This window comes from Nannobrachium achirus, assembly GCF_963921795.1.
Source record: "Nannobrachium achirus genome assembly, chromosome: 3".
NCBI lineage: Eukaryota > Metazoa > Chordata > Actinopteri > Myctophiformes > Myctophidae > Nannobrachium > Nannobrachium achirus.
This window is the reverse complement of record NC_137812.1, coordinates 47,153,259-47,174,487: the sequence shown is the minus strand read 5'-3', so window position 1 is coordinate 47,174,487 and position 21,229 is coordinate 47,153,259. Positions and strand designations below refer to the sequence as shown.

Genomic DNA, 21,229 nt, shown 5'->3' with positions numbered 1-21,229 from the left:
CATTCAGGCCTAGAATTATTGAATGCTTTAACCAGTGAAAAATAGCAGATATACATGCTCACAGCACGGCACCGAGTGCCGCGCTGCGAGCTTGTAGATCTGCTATTTTTGAAAAGTTGTGAAAATGTATGAAAATCTTTGAATATATGTATTTTTTAGGCGAACGATCTGTAACTCAAATTTTGCTTCCGGGGGGTCCCTGGAACTCAATATTTTGAGATGGGGGTCCGTGGCCAAATACGTATCATTTTGGGGGTCCTTCACATGAAAAGGTTTGAAAACCACTGACATAGAAACATGGGTTTTTCAAAAAACCTTAGAAGGATTCATAAGACACTTAAGAAATTGGGTCAAAATCGGGTCAAAATTCCAATGTTTGCAATTTTTCAAAAATAGCAGATCTACAAGCTTACGAGCTTGTATAGCTGCTATTTTTCAATAGTTAAAGCATCAAATAATAATACACTATACTGTGTACCCGTTTTGATGTCTGCTTCCATACAGTAAAACAGCATTTTCTTTAATGGCTGTTTCCTTCCCCTTCCTAAACTCTACAAACCCATACTGATAAGGGGACGTCTCCCTCAGACACACTTCTCTCACTCTCTCTCTATCTCTCTCACTCTCACTCTCTCTCTCTCTCTCTCTCTCTCTCACTCTCTCCACCTCTCTCTCTGTCTCATCTGTCCTCTATCTCACTCTTTCCCTCTGTATCTCGTTCTTCTTCTGTCTCTATCAAAGCCTATTTCTCTCCCTTCTCTCTTTTTTTTATCTCTCTGCCTCCCCCTCTCTCCTCTAGCTCAACTCTCTCTCTCGCTCTCGCTCTCTCTCTCTCTGCCCCCCTCCTTCCTCCACTATCTCTCCAAGCACACTTGATTCATTTTACACACTATAGCGGTAAAGGAAGCATCCATCACCACTATGCACCGTGCAGAGGAAGACCCTTTCTCCTCTTTTTAATTGCCTCTTTTCATTCTTTGGATTTTTTGTATCCATCCATCCATCCATCAATTCCTCCCATTTTCTTGCACTCCACTTTTTTCCCCCTTCTTTTTCTTTTTCCTGTAATCTTCTCCAACCTCCTGATCTCCATCATCAACATCACCACCACCACTACTACTACTATCACCCTGACGCCGTGGGAACCAACCGACCAACCACTATGTTCTATTTCCAGCTGGTCATCATGGCAGGCACCGTGCTGCTGGCGTACTACTTTGAGTACACCGACACCTTCCCCGCGCACGTCCAGGGCTTCTTCTGCTTCGACAAGTCCTTCTCCAAGCCCTACCCGGGACCCGAGGACGACAGCAAGGCGCCGCCGGTGCTCGTCTACTCGCTGGTCACCGCCATCCCCACCGTCACCGTGAGTCTGATCCATCGATCGATTGATTGAATAGTTTTATCAACAGTTTGCAAATAGTGATGCTATAACAAAAAGCCCACAGGGCTTTGTTTCCATTGTGGTCCAGTGTTTTCAATTCATCATGACTTTTAAAGACATACTGTAACAAGCAATCATCAACAATAGTAGCAGAAGACATCAGTGGGGGTCTTGAGTTTTTCAACCGTGTGACTGTTAGCTTTGAGTGTACATGAGAGTGATTAATAACTCTGAGAGTGTGTGAATGGAACCAAATGGACCCGTTCCATTCGTACACTCTCAGAGTAAAATAAACCAGTAAGGCTCCCTAATCGGGAGATAAGCGACCGTAGGTCACTTATCTCCACAAATAGGGCAAAAATGTGTTTTGCCAAAATCTTCCTGATCCATGTTGATGACATGAGTGTAGACATACTGTGTAGTGATTTTCGTGATGGACCCGTTCCATCCGTACACTCTCAGAGTAAAATAAATGATACAGGATTTTTACTGTGTTAGGCTATACACACACACACACAAACACACACACACACACACACACACACTCACATGCGTGGGGGAATGTGCAAAGAACAGGCACGGTTATATTTAGGCACGCACAAAAAAACAAACCTGGGTGAATAGTGCACGTGCACGTGGCACATGCTGAGACGTGGGCCATACCTGAGGCACATCATGCAAGATATTTGCACATGTGTGTGTGCTGTGAATGCGCACGCGCACACACGCGCGCACACACACACACACACACACACACACACACACACACACACACACACACACACACACACACACACACACACACACACACACATACACAAATGCACGCACATCAGTGCGAGATAGGAAGACAAGAGAGACAGAGAGTCAGGGGAATACGTGTGGGCGTATTGTAGGATCCTCGTGGCGCCTCCGCAACTGTTTGTGTGTACTTGTAGCCTTTCATATCCATGGCAACCAGCACTACGTTGCTCCTGTGTAGAGCGTTTACAGCTAGCTGCTACAGCCACCCAGCATGAGCGCTTTTGTTTCCGTAATGCTGCACACACACCGAGTAACTCTGAGTGGACCCAAATCAAATGGACCCTCCATCTCAGTTAACGTTAAAATACTAGTATTTTGTTCTATAACCTACCGTAGCAGTGGGTCTCAAAGTGGGGTCCGGGGATCACCCGGGGTCCTTGAGGGGGTTCCAGGGTGTCCCGATCACCCTTTTAAGACCTGAGGCAGATTCTACAAATGCCTTCTAAATTAGTAGTTCTCACAATTTCAAGATTTTTCAAAAATGTTCAAAAATACCAGATGTACAAGCTCTACACAAAGTGACACACTGTGATCTTGTATATATCTGCTATTTTTTAATAGCTAATGTAACAATCTAAAAGTACACATGTTTCCCTGGTTTTCATTTATTATAGCACCAAACCCTATATTATTTTATATCTACAAGTCGCGATGTGGCGCTTCATGCTTGTAGATCTGCTATTTTTTAAACATTTATAGAAAAATATTATTATTATTATTACATCTTTCATTGGGGTCCCGCCTGGCACAAAACCTGGGGTCCGTGATGACCAAATACATAATATTATTTTGGGGATCCTTGACATGAAAATGTTGGAGAAATACTGCAAGAGAGAATGGAAAACAGTACGACTCTGATTGCTCTTGTTCTTTCTTGTGCACTAGAACAGGCCCATTATTTTGGCAAGGCCTTCATGTTTGCATATACTGAAACATTGTGAATAATTAAGCACCCAGTTGCATCTTGCATGCAATGCCACACAGTACACTCCTCAGTGCTAATGGAACTCTGAGAGGGCACAAATGTAAACCTTAAGGGTCCATTTGGGTTTTACAGAGAAGTGTGCACTTGTTTTAAACAACAAATTAAATATCAATAGCTTTGCCGTACATTCTGCTTTCTTTCTTTCTTTCTTTCTTTCTTTCTTTCTTTCTTTCTTCAGCAAGAGTTGAAATGGTTTAAGTTTAAGACATACTAGCGTCATGGACAGGGGGTTTACAACACCAAGCCTCCTCAGGCTACAAACATAGGTGACAGGCTCATGTCTTATGGCATTCATCTACATACAGTATTTACTGAAGGTGGCAGTAGCTCAAGAGGTACTGTAGAACGGCCGCTTGTGAATCGGAAGGTTCCCGGTTCGATACTGGGCTCCATCCCACTGTGGCTCCCTCCCTCCGTCAAAGAAAAGGGAAAAACAGCAACCTCTCTGCACTTCTTGAGAGATTACTGCCAAAAGTCCTTGAGCAAGACACTGACCCCTATAACTGCTCCAGATGAGCAGGTTGGTGCCTTGCATGGTTTCCTCCGCCATAGATGTGTGAATGCGTATATGAATGGGCGAATGTAAAGCTATATACAATACACCATACCAACTCAGATCTCTCAAAATGCCAGTTAAGCTTGGCTTGAACGGCTTGCATTCATTTTACTGTATAAGTGCACTTGAATATGAAATTGCATTGGTCTTGTTGGTATTACATAGAGTTCCATTGCAGCGACCCTCTCAGGAGCCTGGAGTGCCTCTAATCATCATCAAAGCTCGGTGTGCTCGACCCTCTGTTTTGACCCTGAGGGACATCACTTTGATTACATCCCTCAGTTGAATGATTTCACTACATGATTGCCTCAAGGCAGACATAAGAGAGACACACACACACACACACACACACACACACACACACACACACACACACACACACACACACACACACACACACACACATGGGCGTCACAAGGGGGGGGGGGGGGGGGGGGCAAATCTTTGAATATGTGTTTTTTTGAAGCAAACATTTATAACTCAAATTTTGCTTCTGGGGGGTCCCTGGAACTACATTTTTTGAGATGAGGGGTCCGCGTGGCCAAATACATATCTTTCTGGGGGTCCTTCAAATGAAAAGGTTTGAGCACCACTGACATAGAAACATAGGTTTTTCAAAAAACCTTAGAAGGATTCAAAGACTTGCACAAATCTTCAAGATTTTTCAAAAATAGCATATCTTCAAGCTCGCGGCGCTATATCTGCTATTTTTTGCACACAGGACAGTTGCGTTTTTTTCGTTTGCATTGGATTTGGTGTGCAATGCTGTGCGGAATCGGCGCTGCGGATCCCAAAAGGAGTCATAAAAGGAGTGATGAGTTTTTTACCGCATGCGACAAGACGCACAAATCGAACTGGGTTCGATCGAGAAAAAAACGCACGGCCGCAGCCACTCGTCGCACGGCTAATTCGGATCCGTTGTGCATGAGGTCGTAGAGGATCATTGTTTTCTTTTAAAAAAATGAAAATGTCCGTTTTATCCGTGCGGATAAACGCGTCTGTGTGCAAAGGGCTTAACACTGATGGACTGAGGCCAAGGTTTGCAGGGAAGCTGTAGCAGTGTAACTGTACTGTAAACACAAGATTGTGTTAAATGACAGAGAGCATGGCCGACTCGAGCATTGATGTGCTAAGTAGACTTGAAACAGATAGAGCAGGGGATCTGAAGATGGACGTGGCAGAACATGTACTGGCTGTGAACACATATGCATGCAGCCAAAACAGTGGTTCTCAACCTGTGGGCGGAGTGGATATTGCAAGCGAGCCCCCAACTAATTGGCAAAAGACTATGATTTTATTGATAATATTAACATAAATCTAAAAGATTGGCATGGTATTTTTTTTTCTTCTTTAAAACCTTGAACAATGGGTTTTCATCATGATACTGAGAAACTACATAACTTAAAGCAGGGGTCTTCAACAGGGGGTCCGGGACCCCTGGGGGGTCCTCTGATTTACTACAGGAGGGCCGCCAAATCTTTGTGTGATAGGACAATTCTTTTAAAATGAACAATTTGAACCGTCGCATCCCAATTCTGAGGAGAACTTTAGCCAAAAATAGCCGATCTAGAAGCTCTCAACGCCTCGCAAGCGAGGCGTTGAGAGCTTGTACAGAGTACAGAGTGAAAGGTCAAGTTTATTAAGTCTGAAAGTCTGAAAGAAAAACACATCAACACAAATCTAACAGACTGATGATAGTGCTGTCAAACAAGTTTATAAATCTAATCTACCTATGAAATCGATGAAAATCTGTATCACACATTTATACAATATGTAAAGGGAGTCTCTGCTTCATGTCTCTCTCAGCTAAGGGGTCCTTGGCCTGAAAACGTTGAAGACCCCTGCCTTAAAGTACTATGGTGGTTTCATTGATCCCAAGCCGGAACACAATCGTTTGATTCATCAGTAGCTACTCTGAAAATGCACACGGCCCACCTATCTGACCAGTGACCAACACGGCAAGTGGTCAGATGGGTGGGCCGTGAACGCTTTTGAGATGTTCCTGTGGGCCCTGATCCAGAAGAGGTTGAGAACCACTGCTTTAGAAGGTTCAGTGGAAGAGGCATAACTCTTGCTCTCAGTAGAACTATCCACAACTGTCCTATAATAGGGCAGGGGTTTTCAAAATGGGTGACGGGGCACCCTGGGGTGCCGCGACGGCAGTCCAGGGGTGCCGCGAGATAATTTGATAATATTTGGAATTTATTTGGACACATGAAAAAATATTTAGTATCATTTTAAACTTGAAGTACAGTTATTTTCAAAATGGCTATTATCTCAACGTTTTCCTTGCAACATAATCACTAAAATATCATTACTGTCAGGCAGAAACCTCTGTTGCACAAAACTAGTGAAAACAGCCGATCTACAAGCACACACCGCCTTGCGATGCAAGGCGTTTGTGTGCTTGTAGATCTGCTGTTTTCACTAGTTTAGTACATTTTATAGATGATAAATACAAAATGAACGGTTTTGGACATACAAGGTTTCCACCCGACAACGATGATATGCTATAAATATAAGGTGCTGGGAGTGAAAATTATAATGTAGGGGTGCCTCGGATTAAAAAAAAATATTTATGGGGTGCCCTGAGACAAAAATGTTTGGGAACCCCTGCTATAGGGAGCTTACTGGGTACATGAGAGGCGTGAATTATGGGCATCACTTCCGGTTGTCATTCATTCAATTCATTTGATTGATTATTCAATAATGTGGGAAACCTGACAGAAAGTTATATTAGGCTGCCGCTACCTTCCGCGAGCTCACAACGTCACAATGCATTGCGTTGTGAGCTTTTACTGTAGATCTGCTATCTGATTGAAATAGGACTCAAGAGGTATGATGTACTTTGTCCCTTCCTAGAAATGTAATGGCGTAAAAAAATTAATCGTTGAAATGTAGTGGAGTGAAAGTCACAAGTATCCAAAAATACTCATACTCATACCCATATCGTACTGAAGTAAATGTACTTTGTTACTGTCCACCACTGGTTGAGGCTTACAGTAGTGTGGCAGATCAGCTTGTGTAATAGAACTGCAATGTCTGCGTATTATTGTGTGCCGTCCTCCACATGTTTTAATTGTGTTTTAATTATGCTGAGTGCAAATATGCTAAACGCACAAGGCACATTTTTTCCCCAGCAATGATCAAGCTGTGCTTTAAAGATTAGAAGCACAATTAATTTAACTAAAAACGATTTTTTTATATGTATTATGATGGCTTGTGGCCTTTTTATGTGGGTGAAACATATACACATACGCACGCACGCACGCACGCACGCACGCACGCACGCACGCACGCACGCACACACGCACGCACACACACACACACACACACACACACACACACACACACACACACACACACACACACACACACACACACACACACACACACACACAGAGCACTGAGGGGATCTCAGAACCCCAGCCTGTAGTGGTAATTACCAGAGCTGTGTTAGGAAAAGGAGTATGCTAAAGCGCTACATATGCATTTCCGCTGCCCAAGAGCTAGTTATAAGTGTATGTGTGTGTGTGTGCATGCGTGCGTGCGTGTGTGTGTGCGTGCGTGCGTGTGTGAGTGAGTTGGGTATGCTACTGCATGGGAGAGAAGGTACATTGCACTACACTCATGACCCCTGGCTGAGGTAATACAGTAAGTTAAGAGTGATGTTACAACCAATACATTATCATATGTAGGCACAGACACGTACACGCACTCACTCTCTCACTCACTCATTCACACACACACACACACACACACACACACACACACACACACACACACACACACACACACACACACACACACACACACACACACACACACACACACACACACACACACTGTACACACAGATCCTCATGTATACCAATTCAGTCATGGGAAATGGCAAAGAAATAATATGATGCATTCAGATTTGTCTTGAGTTTATTTGGCGAGGCAAGACAGTTCTATTTGTATGGCACGTTTCAACAACAACCAAAGGAAACACAATTATAAAGTTATAAAACAACATTAGGATGCATCAAACAAAAGAAGTACAAAATAATAGATGCAGTTTCAGTGCAGTGAAAAGGGAACATTTTTAAATAACTGAATCAAAGGCAGCAGCAAATGAAATAAGAGTGGCAGCAGATCTGCAGTGTTCTGGGAACTTAATGCTGCTTCTCCATATGTATTTGGTGATTAGGACAGAACGTTTTTTTTAATTGCAATCAGAACTTATTTGAATTAATAAAAGTGTATTAATAAAAGAGAGAGAGAGAGAGAGAGAGAGAGAGAGAGAGAGAGAGAGAGAGAGAGAGAGAGAGAGAGAGAGAAACAAGAAGCAACGCTTCTAAAGAGAAGAAGAGGCAATGGGGAGAAGGGTAACAAGGGATGGTGTCCCCTGCTCTGCAGTGCTTGCTCACCGTTTTGTTCCAAGTTTGTTTGCTAAGCCTTTGGAAGAGCCTGCATAAATAATGAAACATGAGGGCAAATCTCAGCATGAAGAGTGCAGATACCTTCACAGAAAGGTTCTGTGTATTTGTACTTCAACCCTTACAGGTCCATTTGACTCTCTCAGAGTTAAAGTAACACTTTGCTGTGTGTACATGAAAAAGATAGACTTCTCTTACTCATCATTGCAGTGCTCAGTCTCACTAATCATCTCACCACGTCAGGAGTAGCATTTCCTTGGCAGAAGAACAAACCGAAAGAAATGCGGAGAATTCTAAATAGCCTGTAATGCAGTCCAACCACGATGTGCATATGAGCAAAGCAAGGAAGTGATGTGGACAACATAATGAACATATCCAGCCTTGGTGTGCATACAAAGTGATGTTATTTCATGAAATACAGTCTCATATCGGATGTTGCATTAAAAGTGACAAATGTGTTTATACCTGTGGTTCCCAAACTTTTGTGCATCAGGGCCCACTTGATGCACAAATGGACCACTTCACACGGCAGCCGTTAAGTGGTCGTTTTGGGGGTGATGGTTCTACTCAAGCGGGACGACTGGACCGACGCTGGGGCGAGCGGTCTGCTGAGAAAATCGGGCCGAGCGTGTTTTGGGGCGAACCTTCCGGTTAGCGGTCAGATGGGAGCCTGATTAATTGTTTATTTTCAATCCATTGTGTTCCGGCTTGGATACATGGTAGTATTCTTTAGGCTCCTCATTTTAAAGACATTTTTAAAGAAAAACATACCAAAACATTTCTTTTTACATACATGTGTCATATATTAATATAATCATTAAAACATTATTGTATTGCAAAACCTTTTGGGGCCCCAATATCCTCACAACCCACCAGAATTAGAGAATGGCTGGACTATGGCCACTTCCCTCAACCCTGTCCTGTCCCACATGATCACATTTCTAGCCTGGTTCTTCAGTTGATTGCCCACCATGGTGCCAACTAGACACTTGGCAGAGTCCTCATATTATTAGGGTGTCCGTTTAATTCTGTTATGATAATCGTATATATCTGCGTTCAGAGTGAGTTTGAGTTGTTGAGCTTCAAAGTTTTCCAAGGGCCTACTATATCTCTTTACATACAGTAATGTACAGACCATAACAAAGTCACATACATGTGCATTGTATTTAAACAATTGTATTTAACTATCATCATCAATATTTAATATCAATGGTCTTTTGTCAGGTGTGCGCTCTTTTTCAGCCTTATTTCACATTACCAAATGTAACCAAACGTGCAAGGATACAATAAAATAGCCTTTCTTTTGCCTCTTCAGAATGGGACAACAGGGAACAAGGAATCCTAACAAATTATACTCTGGGAAATATTCTTGTTTTACGGTGCTGTCGGGCCGTAAGTTAGAATGTATAATAATTCTACCAAAGTTCTCGAAATACATTAAATTACATAAAACACATGCACAGACTGAGACAAGTGAGACAGGATCTGTGTTCCTAAATATTGGAACTTGTTGAAATATCCTCATGTGAAACGCTTGTCTTCCTCAGCCTCCCTTCCATTTGATTGTAACTGACATCCTTGCCAGTATGCTGAAACATCACTGTGAACACACACGCACGTGCACACACACATTTGCACACACACATTTGCACGCACGCACGCACGCACGCACGCACGCACGCACGCACGCACGCACGCACGCACGCACGCACGCACGCACGCACGCACGCACGCACGCACGCACGCACGCACGCACGCACGCACGCACGCACACACACACACACACACACACACACACACACACACACACACACACACACACACACACACACACACACACACACACACACACACACACACACACACACACACACACACACACACACACACACACACACACACACACACACACACACAGTACTCACAGTAACTATGCACATGTGCACTGACAAACATACCAATCCAGTTCTATGCCTGTATGGGAAATGCCAAGCAGTTGGCATGCTGTTCAGCTTGGGAATGACTGTTCATAAATAATGGAGCTCCATATGTAGTAAGTGGATTGGGGAGGATATACTGTACAGGACAAGAGGGGAAAGACTTCCCTCTCTCCTGTCATAAAGACTGTCTGGTGATTGGTTAGCTAATTTAATCACCACACAGGTGGAAGCAGCAAAGCCTCAGAGTGATTCCTCCTACAGTATATTGTATGCAGTTCCTCAAAGTGGGTAAGAGAGACTTACAGATTACAGCTGTAAAAGTCTGGTACACAGTAAAATCTCAGCTTTAATTTAACTCAGAGTGTACTGATATCACCAACATTTGTTGGTCTCATTTGGACACTACAAGTGGATAAATTACCTCTGAGACATGCAGTTATACACTACCGTCTGTCCGCTACATCCCTAACTGGTGGTCTAGGTCTAGGGTTAAGGGACAATGATATAATATCCAGTGAAAATGAGTGGAGGAAAAAAAGTGAATTCAGTGTTTTATTTAAGTGAGGTTTCTGAACAAAAACAAAGAGGGAAAAATGACTGGTCAGTTCCAAATAAAACTAAAACACACTAAAAAACTACTGAACAAATAAAAAATACTTACCACCTAACCTACCACACTAACTTCAAAACAAAAATATGGGGAAACTCTGTATTTGTGTTACACATAACATAACTATGTGATGAAAAGTAAAGAATCCCCAAATCTTAATGTTTCCCTGATAGACATAAAAAATACTTTAACAGAAGGCTGAGACACACACATACACTAACAGGCCTGAATTTAACATAAAAGACTGTAGACTCTGAACACCAACACAGAGCTATCTCTCTCTCTGGTCACGGTGGAAGGTGAGAAAGAACTGATGGAAGGGGCACAGCACAGGTGTACTTATTGGGAAGTGATTGTAGTTGATGGATGATGGAATGATTGATGGGCTGGACCTGGATAGAGGACAGACAGAGGGAGGACAGCGGAGTGATGGAAAAACACTGACAACACAAGAGCATGCTATAAGCACACACAGGGGCGTCACAAGGGGGGGGGGGGGGGGAGTGGGACTGAGTTACTAGGGCTCAAGGTGGAGGGGCCTTAATTATTTTATACTTTAGCTATTGAAAAATATCAGATATACAAGCTCACAGTGTGGCACCGATTACCACGCTGCAAGCTTGTAGATCTGCTATTTTTGAAAAGTCATAAAAATGTGTGCAAATCTTTGAATATAAGTATTTTTTAAGCGAACATTTGTAACTAAAATTTTGCTTCTGGGGGACCCTGGAACTAAATATTTTGAGATGAGGGTCCGTGGCCAAATACATATCATTTTGGGGGTCCTTGACATGAAAAGGTTTGAGCACCACTGACATAGAAACATAGGTTTTTAAAAAAACCATAGAAAGATTTGAAATACTAAAAGACAGATCTACAAGCTCGCAGCGCGGCACTCAGTGCAGCGCTGTGAGCATGTATATCTGCTATTTTTCAATAGTTAAAGCACAAAATGTGAGTGTACCCAGGGCCCAGAATTTGGTGTGACACCTCTGAGCACACATAAGTACACATGGAGACAGAGACACACAAACACACACATGGCACACACACACACACACACACACACACACATCCTGTCTCAAGTATGCTGTTTGTCTCGCAGGCCTCCCTCTCCAGATGGGCTTGCATGTTAATTGAACGTCATCCTCCTCCCTCTGTCGCTCTCTTTCTCTGTCTTTGCGTTTGACGTGAGAGGAGACGTGTCGAGACATGTCCATCGTCTCTGTCGGGTGGAAACCTCATATGTCCAAAACTGTTCCTTTTCAGGATTAAAAATCGAAAGAAGCAAAAGTAGCAGGTCTACAAGCTCAAAATGCATTGCTTTGCGGCACGTTTCAAGCTTGTGGATCTGCTACTTTTTATGCTTTTGTGTGATGCGGTAGTTAGTACTGTAGTATAAGGCTGGGCGATATTAGAAAAACCTTCGATATTTGATGACATTGTTTAATACCTCGATATCGATATTACTCACAATATTAGTAAAAACAATTGCATTATATAGTTTTTTATGTTTTTCTAACCCCAACCCAGATAATGAATAGCAAGCACACTGCACATTACACAAAGGGTTAGGTAGGTTTTATTGAAATAACCACACCTGTTTACAGATGGACTGCTTTTTTGCATGTGCTGCGTGCATGCGTAGTGTGTCTGTTAATTAATTTGACACATACTGTACACCAATACCTCATTTCAAGCCATCTTCATCGATATGTATACCTTGCATGTTGATACCTCGATATCGATACATTTTCGATATATTGCCCAGCCTTAATGATCAAGTAGAGCAGGGGTCTTCAACGTTTTCAGGCCAATGACCCTTTAGTTGAGAGAGAGATGAAGCAGGGACCCCCACAACCTTTTCACAGATTCTATATAGTTTCATCGTTTGACAGCGCAATCATCAGTGTATTTTGGATTCATGTCAATTTGTGTTTTGAGATATTTAACCACTTGAACTGTCTTAATAAACTTGACCTTTCACTCTGTACTTAGTCTGCTCTTTTCCCCTCTACACCAAATCTTTTGGACGAAAATAGCCGATCTACAAGCTCACAACGCCTCGCAGCGCGAGGCGTTGTGAGTTTGTAGATCTGCTATTTTTGGCTAAAGTTCTCAAAATATTGACACTAGGGTTCAAGTGGTGAATATTAAAAACAAAGTAAAATATGGAGATAAGAGGTTTCTGCCCGACAGCAATGCTATACTACTTGTTTGTATCTACCCACACGCGCGTGCGTGTGTGCGTGCGTGCATGTGCAATAGGTGTGAGTAACCGAGAGACAGATCTGTCACGTGCGTCATCTGCAGCTCTTAAGAGATGGAACAGTGCAGTGAGAAAACAAAACATCCGGTGGGATAATGAGGGATAATCATGGCTTTACCACGTCAGTGTCAATCCCATCTACAAGAGACTGAACAAGACAAACACACTGTTATCTATCCACGCCAGTGATGTTGTACATTTACTCAAGTACTGCAATAGTAGTGCAACTTAGAGGTGCTTTTACTTTAGATGAGTGGTTCAACTTTTCAATACTTTATGTTTCTACTCCCACTGTACATACAAATATTGTACGCTTTACTTTACAGCACTAGCTACTTTTGCAGATTTAGATTACTAAACGTGCATTAACCAATAGCCTATGTTATACTTTGGTTAGTGTGATGCGTTGTGAGCTTATAGATCGGCTGTTTTAAAAATGTTTAACACATTTTGAAAAAACATTGAGGACTTTTACTTTTGAACTGTAAGCATATTTTGAGTTTTGTACTATTGCTATAGTAAAATGTTTGAACACAGGACTTTTACTTGTAAGGGAGCATTTCTACATTGCGGTATTGCTACTCTTGCACAAAATCCAAATTAAATCACATGTACTTGGAAGTATTCTTCCCCCACTGCATCTCTCCAACGCCCACCTTGTTATCGTGGCATGTAAGATGTGCTGACCGAGCGATCACAGGCCTAACATGTGTAGACGGAGCGTAGAATCCCCCTGTCGTGTTTCTTATTGAAGATGGATCTATGAAAAGAGCCCATAGACATGCAAGAGACAAAGCACGAAAGAGGAAGAGAAGGATAGAGAGACATGGAAAGAAACGGGATTAGGAGGAACAGAAGCAGGGGGTTCGATGAAGAGTGTGTGAGTGTAAAGGAGTGGAGAGGAACATTACAGTACATAGGACATTTTAAGAGACACGTAGAATGAGGTCACATACCTCAAACCATGGTTTAAAACCCTCCCTGGGTTTAAACAGGATTTGGCGAATTGTGTAAAAGAAGAGACAGAGAGAATGATGAGAATGGATACTATGAAATGTAATGCTCTCAGGGAAGGGGGATTGAGAGAGCATATCGTCGTTGTCGGGTGGAAACCTTGTAGGCCTATGTCCAAGACCGTTCGTTTTGTATTCATCATTTTAAAAATGAACTAAACTAGTGAAAATAGCAGATCTACAAGCACACAACGCCTCGCACCGCGAGGCGTTGTGTGCTTGTAGATCGGCTGTTTTCACTACTTTTGTGCGACAGCCTTGTATGATGAAGCAGGGCTTTTACTTGGTGAAAAAACGTACACATTTGAAACTTGGAGATACAAGGTTTCTGCCCGACAGTGACGATATCGTCTCTGTCAGGTGGAAACCGCATACATATGTGTATATGTGTATGTCCAAAAAACCTTACTTTTCGGGATTCAAATTCAGAAACGCGTCGCTTCGCGCCACGTTTCGAGCTTGCCGGATCTGCCTCTTTTGTTGCTTTTGTGCGTCGCCGTAGTACGATCAAGTAGGCCGTTAATTTACAAAAGAACCCACAGCGTTAGAATATGGAGATAAGAGGTTCCAACGATGAAGGGAAAAGGGAGATGTTTGTGTCACCCAATTTCTGCCCAAAAAAGAGCTGGGAAAGATGCCCAGGAAGCACATAGGGAGGCATGAAAGCAGGAGACTGAAGGCTGATGGATGGAGTGTGTGGGTGATGAAGAGGCTCAATTGTCATGGTTACCAACGCGAGAATGCTGTGCGTGCGTGCCTACAGTATGTGTGCATGAGTGCGCGCGTGCACACTCGTGTGTGTGTGTGTGTGTGTGTGTGTGTGTGTGTGTGTGTGTGCGTGTGTGTGTGTGTGTGTGTGTGTGTGTGTGTGTGTGTGTGTGTGTGTGTGTGTGTGTGTGTGTGTGTGTGTGTGCATGCACGGGTTCATGAGTATGCACGCTCACATGCGGTCTGTACAGTTTGTGTACACAGTATCACCGAGTATAAACTGGATCACTGGGTCAGGAATGTGGATGGACAGGCATGAAATATTCATCATAAAAGTCTTACGTAGGCCTGTTTGCAAGGCCTGGAAAACGTTGCACAGCCATGACTGCCATGGATTTTTTCTTTTTTCTTTTTTTTTTTTGCAAAGTGGGACCCTCAATGACAGATACAGTACATACCTGTAGGCAGTACACACACACACGTTTGTAATACAGTTTGACTCTGAAGAAACGTCAGTCTGCAAAATAATGAATATGTGCAGACCAGTGGAGTGCTGCAGTATACTTTGTGCTCAGGTCTTATTTTCAGTGGTGTAAAAAGTATGGTAGAAATACTCTAGTTACAAGTAAAAGTTGTGAATAAAACATTTACTGGAGTAAAAGTACAAAAGTATTGGTATCAAAATGTACTTAAAGAACCAAAAGTAAGTACTCATTATGCAGAATGTCCTATTTCACAAGTTTTCCAATGTATAAAATGTGAAAATAGCAGATCTAGCAGATGTAGATCGATCGGCTATTTTCACATGGCCGAAATGCATATAGGGCTGAAGTGGTTACTGTGTGTTTTGTAATAATAATCAAAATCTACAAAGTAACTTGTAAATAAAGTTTTCAAATGATTATAGTGGAGTAAAAGCTCAATATTTGCCTCTGAGATGTAGAAGTAAAAGTACTGGCAATTGGAAATACTCCAGTAAAGTAAAAAAAATACCTCAAAATTGTACTTTTACAGTACTTGAGTAAATGTGCTTAGTTACTTTACACCAGTGGTTCTCAAAACTTGGGGTCGGGATCCCCAAGTGGGGTCCCCAAATGATTTTGTTGGGTCCCCAGATGATTAGCTTAATGTAAAAAAATGTCTCACTCAACGGTAAACAAACCAACACAGACACTACACATTACAAGTGTATACAGGGTATCTGCACATTTATAAAGTGACAATGTAAGGACTTTCAAGTAAACATAAGACACAGCTCATGTACTGTATGTCCATTTCAACACATCCAAGCCCCATCGATGCGATTGCGATGCCAGAGTGTGGTCATAACCAACACCAACTTGGGAATCCTGAATCACTGCCTTGAATCATGAATTATGAAGTAGGGAGCTAGTTAGTGATTCGTGGAATATTTAAGAGGCGTAAAAACATGAGCAAACGCATAAGAATGAGTTGAAACGTTGCTGTTAATTGGACCTGCTCATGTCATCTTGTCAACATAACATCAACATGCTTTTTTTTTTTTTACCACATGAGGGGTCTTATTATTTAGATATAAGGTTAGCATTACTCATATGTATATATTGCATAATTCAAAGAGGGGTCGATGTGCGTCTGTGTTTTTTTTGCAAAGTGGGACCCTCAATGACAGATACAGTACATACCTGTAGGCAGTACACACACACACGTTTGTAATACAGTTTGACTCTGAAGAAACGTCAGTCTGCAAAATAATGAATATGTGCAGACCAGTGGAGTGCTGCAGTATACTTTGTGCTCAGGTCTTATTTTCAGTGGTGTAAAAAGTATGGTAGAAATACTCTAGTTACAAGTAAAAGTTGTGAATAAAACATTTACTGGAGTAAAAGTACAAAAGTATTGGTATCAAAATGTACTTAAAGAACCAAAAGTAAGTACTCATTATGCAGAATGTCCTATTTCACAAGTTTTCCAATGTATAAAATGTGAAAATAGCAGATCTAGCAGATGTAGATCGATCGGCTATTTTCACATGGCCGAAATGCATATAGGGCTGAAGTGGTTACTGTGTGTTTTGTAATAATAATCAAAATCTACAAAGTAACTTGTAAATAAAGTTTTCAAATGATTATAGTGGAGTAAAAGCTCAATATTTGCCTCTGAGATGTAGAAGTAAAAGTACTGGCAATTGGAAATACTCCAGTAAAGTAAAAAAAATACCTCAAAATTGTACTTTTACAGTACTTGAGTAAATGTGCTTAGTTACTTTACACCAGTGGTTCTCAAAACTTGGGGTCGGGATCCCCAAGTGGGGTCCCCAAATGATTTTGTTGGGTCCCCAGATGATTAGCTTAATGTAAAAAAATGTCTCACTCAACGGTAAACAAACCAACACAGACACTACACATTACAAGTGTATACAGGGTATCTGCACATTTATAAAGTGACAATGTAAGGACTTTCAAGTAAACATAAGACACAGCTCATGTACTGTATGTCCATTTCAACACATCCAAGCCCCATCGATGCGATTGCGATGCCAGAGTGTGGTCATAACCAACACCAACTTGGGAATCCTGAATCACTGCCTTGAATCATGAATTATGAAGTAGGGAGCTAGTTAGTGATTCGTGGAATATTTAAGAGGCGTAAAAACATGAGCAAACGCATAAGAATGAGTTGAAACGTTGCTGTTAATTGGACCTGCTCATGTCATCTTGTCAACATAACATCAACATGCTTTTTTTTTTTTTACCACATGAGGGGTCTTATTATTTAGATATAAGGTTAGCATTACTCATATGTATATATTGCATAATTCAAAGAGGGGTCGATGTGCGTCTGTAGCCTACCGTACTGTATGTGCTTTTCTGTTTGGGCACATTTGTATTCAAAGCCATGCTTTTTTACTTTTATTACATCAGTAAATATTGTATTTTTGTTTACTCCTCTACAAATATTTGCAAACGTAAATTACTTATTTTCGGGTGAAATTGTCAAGTTTAGAAAAATCCCAGTTCATTTACTTTTGTACTATAAGTTTATTTTGATGCCAATACTTATTTATTATTTAACATTACTCAGGTAACTGAGGGAAGTAAATACATGACATTTTACTGTCTTGTGTGTTTCCATATTGTGGTACTGAGTACCTCTTCCCCCAATGCAACAAATTACAAAAGGTTCCCTTCTCCAGACAGCAGTGCTGCGGTGCACACATCATGGGCTGATTATACTGGCACTAAACAGACTGCATTATTGTGAAGTGCTCTGAAGTGTTGAAGTGAGTTTCCTTCTCTCTCGTTTCTCCTTCTCTGCTTTTATCCTCCGACATCCTCCCCTTTGATCAACATCCTTATCTGTTGTCAAGTCCTAGGTGCACCAAGTTAACTTAGTCACATCCAAGCGCGCGCACGCACGCACACATTTAAGACACCACAGAGACCCACACATGCATACGCACACAATTATTTTCTCTATTTTACTGTCTTCATACCATACTGTATACAGTAGGCTCAATTCATGTATCTTCCTGCCAAACCTCCCACTCGAATCAATTCAATTCAATAGGAATGTCTTGGCATTATCAGATAGAGTTATGGTATTGCCAAAGCACTGTTCAGTTTGACAAGTTTCAGCATAAGGACTGCAAAACTGCAGGATTTAGAAATTAACAATCAGAAACTAAAAGTATGTTATCTTCCATCTGCCAAGTCATCAGTCTCTTCTGAGTATCATTTTGTTTTATTTCTCAACACGGCGCACTGTGAGTATAGATCTGCTATTATTGGTGCAAAACACTGGTACGTTAAACTAATAATAAATCGTCCATAACTCCAACATTAACTAACCTTTAATCCTAACCATAACCCTAAGCATAGCTCAAAACTAACAATAAAACCATAATTTCACCTATGAGGACCAGGAAGAATTGTCCTCACAAAAATGACTATTTCTCACATTCTACTATACTTAATGGCTGTTTGGCCCTCACAAGTACAGTATAGTAATACAAACACAAACACTCTCTTTATAGGGTTGTTCCTACACACCCCTGTACATACCATACACCCACACACATAATAAAGACAAACTAGAGAAAAACACAATGTCATCCAGACAAGAAGTGCCCCCAGAACGCAGTCTACTGTAATTGGCTGCCATCTCTGGAACCTCACCTCTTTCCCTGAGCAAAACTCCCCCTAAGAACAGACAAAGCCTATAACAGTGTGAAGTCTATGGGGTGCTTTAAAAGTTTAGAGACTCCTAAACTAAAGGAACCTGTTCCAAATTGCAGTGAGATCAGAGGCTTGCTTCTGAGTGCAGCCGAGTAACGATACAGGTGGGACAAAATGTTCAGTTGTTACTTCAAGAGTAAACAAGGTGTTCATTTGAACATATTACTGCAGTAAATACAATACATAAGAGGTTTATTTAAACTCTTCATTGTCTAAAAGTTCATATTTGAAAGGACAACAAGTGTAGATCTGAGGCTTGCAGTTTCACATAAGAGCATGTAGTAGTGAACTTGAATTGAATTGAACTGGATCGTAACGTGGGGAAATAACAGATTTCATGATGCACTGAATTGTTTCTGTAAGAGCTGAGGCCGATTCTACAAAATGCCTTCTAAATATGTAATTCTCAAACTTTTTCATGCCAAGGACTCCCAAAATGATATGTTTTTGGTTGTTGACCCCTGTCTGAAAAGTTTGTGTGCCCGGGACCCCAAGAAGAGAAGATTTGTGTTAATAAATTCTAAATTATTCTAAATCTTTCAAACACTTTCAAGATTTAAAATAAAAAATAGCAGATGTACAAGCTTTCAGTGCTGTGCGGCACGAAGTGACACACTGTGAGCTTGTATATCTGCTATTTCTGAGAACTACTATTCTAAACCACCTTTCTAACTCCTTTTTCTGAAAAATGTATGTTGCTATACAGTATAGCTGTTTTTTTTATAGTGTGTGTTTTGTAACGGGAGTTATGAAAGTTGTCTCCCAGCCTCCCAGCCTACAGTGCTATCCTGGCTGTGACTCTTCCATGCCATACTGTACTGTACTGTACAGTAACAAGCACTATATTTACAGCAACATCATTTTATGTTTAGGCTCCTTAAAACCCACACACATAGAAAAAGTGGAACTTTGCACTTTGCACTTTTGCACTATTGTGATTAACACGAGAGATACATTGCAGTTCAAGCCCTGGCATTTCTTTTTTCAATAGAATGTGATCTTTGACTTAAATGTTCGAGTTTGTACCGAAATGAAGCTATTAGTCAGGTCCACTACGTATTTTTGTTGGATTTTTTGGGAGATTAGTAAAACTATACATTTCTGGAATCTTCAGACCATGGGGAATCCAAATATCTTTGTTTGCATTTGCACAGACACCTGCAAAGCCGCCATTTTGGACGTTCAAAATGGCCGACATAAAATACATAATTTGTGCTATCTTGGCTTCTAGACAACCTAGAAACTTAATTAAACATGCCAATCCTATGTTTTCTGGGTCAAGGAATCGACTGAGTAAATGATGGGTGTAAAATGTTCCGGACCCCCACCCCCTTTCTTGGGGTTATCTATTTTGGGACCTCCCAGAACAGTACGCTAGCCAGTTAATGTCTTTTTCATAATATTAGAGTTTTGTAGGTTTTAAAACATCCTGAGTTGATGCATTAGACTTTTAAAGCAGCCAGAATAACCGTTCTGACTTTTGGTTGGGGTCTTTCCTCACCTGGGACCCCCTAGACAGACCCATGAGCCTATCACAGTAATCGCTCTGCTCCTGCTCCAGAACAATGTTAAATTAGATCATAATTGAAGCATAAAAGTTGTTGTAGCTGGGCTCTGAAAACAAAAATGAGTAAGCAAAATACCAGAGGTCTTCCTCAGGGGGTCCGGGACCCTTGGGGGGTCCTCATAGTTACTACAGGGGGCACACCAAATCTTAATGGGAAAGGATTTTCTTTTTTATGTATGTTTTTATGTATCCTGGGTTTATGTATTGTACTTCGATGATTTATTAGTATTCTCAGTATTATTTATACAATTTTTGTGTTAGACAGTTATGGTTGACAGGTGTTACTGCAGGGATTAAGGTATTACTTCTCACTTTGGGTGTGCAGACTAACGTGTCCATTTATTGCACTGCACTCACACTGACAAAACGCACGCACGCACGCACGCACGCACGCACGCACGCACGCACGCACACCTCTTTGTTAATCGTCACCCCAAAACCCTCACCCTATCCTCTTAAAGAGCTCATGGTCAATTATGCCCAAAGAGATTCACTAAAATACTGTACATGTCCTCCCTAATTTGCAAGACATATGTCTCCACCATAGCATTTGCAGGGAGGAGTGCAACCTGCTTTGCAGCCAAATTTGATGGGCTCAAGTACTGCCTTTGGAGCAGGGAGGGCAAGACACCTGACTGGAACATTCCCTCCACTCTATATTTTCTTCGATTGATCGAAGCTTGGGGCAATTTGTCAGGTATGACAAAGTAGGCATCATAATACGATACCTTCATCAAGGGACATGATTTTGTGGA

The 21,229-nt window shown here is 41.5% G+C and overlaps 1 pseudogene across 1 annotated transcript in view; it reads left to right on the top strand.

The window, feature by feature from the left end:
* LOC308281423 (phospholipid phosphatase-related protein type 5-like) overlaps positions 1-21,229 on the top strand; it is a 105,435-nt pseudogene that overhangs the window by 64,311 nt on the left and 19,895 nt on the right. Inside the window, exon 3 of the transcript XR_013963331.1 lies at positions 1,178-1,366. The product of XR_013963331.1 is annotated as a phospholipid phosphatase-related protein type 5-like (transcript). The remainder of the gene's footprint in view (positions 1-1,177; positions 1,367-21,229) is intronic.